Source organism: Bombus vosnesenskii, unplaced genomic scaffold (genome assembly GCF_011952255.1).
Source record: "Bombus vosnesenskii isolate JDL3184/JDL3185 unplaced genomic scaffold, Bvos_JDL3184-5_v1.1 scf7180000016276, whole genome shotgun sequence".
NCBI lineage: Eukaryota > Metazoa > Arthropoda > Insecta > Hymenoptera > Apidae > Bombus > Bombus vosnesenskii.
This window is the reverse complement of record NW_022884345.1, coordinates 98,204-100,569: the sequence shown is the minus strand read 5'-3', so window position 1 is coordinate 100,569 and position 2,366 is coordinate 98,204. Positions and strand designations below refer to the sequence as shown.

Here is a 2,366-nt window from a genome sequence, read left to right as displayed (position 1 = left end):
CTCATTAAGTAAAACAACACTTACATTGCGCCTAATGTGGAATTGTACGCCTTGGTCTGGCTTCATCGTCCGATGTGTCGTCGTCAGGTTTACTGTGCAAAACAGAAGTGGACCTTACTGTTTGGAGCTATATTTTGGATAAAATATCGAATGAATAATAGCTTGTGTTTTTATAACAGAAGAATACTTTGATACTGTTTGTAATGTTACCTGCGATGTCATCATCTGAGTCTCCTTCTTTTGTTTCGCTAATAAGATTTTTTTTGCTTTTTCGACAGATCTTCGTGCCAGTTTTTGAACAATGGCTTTTTCTGAAATTTTTTCTTTTTCAAAGGCCTCGATTCTCCTTCTTACGGGCACATTTTTCTTCATTTCATTTTGAATGTCCTGTTTCGTCATGTTTCTATTAGACATTTCCCTTTCAACGGGATGGCTCATCTTCTGCGAATAATTCTTCGAACTCGGTGAGTCCAATCGCTTGATTCAGTTGCTGAACCTCCTCCTGCAGAGTTATTGGTGACCGTGATGTAAATTTTGGTTCATTATTTTTTCCTATACTACTAGCCAAGTTTTTATTAATTACTACCGTTTCGTTTGATTTTATTGGTGATAAAGGTTCTACAATTGCGGTAGCGTCCATCATCTTCTGCGTATAAGTAGAATTGATGTCCATCGTGGAATTCATAAGAGGAGTAAATTTCTCAAGTGCATCCTCGCACATTGAAGGATCTTCAATATCATTTCTTGCTGATGGAATTACTGTATCATCAATAATATTAGAATATTTACCCTTCGTGTTTTCACTCCGTGAAAAAGTTCTCTTTATATTGTTGTCTATCTATCTCTTGTTGTCATTGAAGACTTTAATGGTTCAATCCTTTCTGGCTGTATTGCATCTTCTTTTGAAATTGTTTCGCTTAAAACATTCTTTTTTGTTTTACTATGTTTTGTAGGACCTTTTGTGTTTTTTTCATCTCAACTACTTCTAGCACTTTCCTTTTTTTTTAGGTCGGCCTCCACGTTTCCTCTAAAAATTTAGAATATATTTAACAACGTTATAGTATTATTTATATACACAATGTACATACAATTGTATAAGCAATTAGATTTTGACGTATTAATTAAGCGATATCAAACATTATTGGGTACTACATATAAGGGTTAGTATTGATTAGTAACATAAGATATGGGGTAAGATTAAAAGTATTAAATTTCATCATAATATGACACAAACATTTACATTACTGTCATCATCAAGAGTTAGCCTTCGTAATTTTGTAACAAGTGACATTGACTGCTGCTTTTTAATATTAATTGCAGCTTTTATTGCAGCCTTTCTTTTTGTTCGGTCAATTGTTGTTTCCAGCACATCCCCAGTTTTTACATCTTTATTTTCTGTTTTATCATGTACTGCTGAATCTGTTACTGTATTATCAGTATTGATAATATCATTTTCTGGGATAGTCTCTTTACGGCGATAACCTTTTTTCTTCAAAACTTTCGGCCTCTTTGTAGTTGAAGGGCCAGGGACTGATTGTGGTATTTCAGCAATTAAACCATGTAAATAATCCAGAGTGTCTTCAAGCTGGTTGTTAATATATTTTTTAACATCCAAGGAATAATTATGTATATTCGATATATCTTTGGTAATCATTTCTTCAATCTCCTTCTTTGATCCAGTATCCATATTTAAAATCTACGAATAAATGATATATATTTAATATATACATTAAACTATACTTTTTAATAATATATACCATAATTTAATATTATGGTTGAAATTATGACTTATATAGCAATTAATACATACACATGTGTTTAGTTCTATTAACTTAGAAGCACATGTAAATTAAAAAAGAATATATATATATATATATATATGAAACAATAATAAAATAATGAAGTAACATTGAGAATAGAATCTAGTTTAATTACACGTATATACCCTTTTAATAATTCCGTTCTTATAAATTTTATTAAATTTACAGTGAAGCTTACAATTACACTAATGCCAATGAATATTAACGTATGCGTTTATTATTACACTAAATAAAAATGAAAGTAATGCAATGAAAAATACAATACACTTTAATGGAAATAAAATAAGTAAATAGCGAAGTATTTATTAATATTATTATATAGCATTATATTATATTATTATAATATTTATTAATATTTACTTACCTTTTACGTTTGCACAAAAACTATAAAATTTTAAATATAAAGAGAGATTTATAACAGAGATAAAACAAGTCACAGAAATTCGTGTCTTTCAATGGCAAAATGCGTTAAAGGAAGGGAAACGATAATCTCCGTTTCGCGTCACAAGCGGGACTGTGCCAGTTTTGCTCCTTGAAAGTACATGT

At 30.4% G+C, this 2,366-nt stretch overlaps 1 pseudogene; it reads right to left on the bottom strand.

Moving 5' to 3' along the window:
• Positions 1-421: 421 nt before the first annotated feature.
• Positions 422-1,687, bottom strand: LOC117242733 (annotated as a pseudogene).
• Positions 1,688-2,366: the final 679 nt, after the last annotated feature.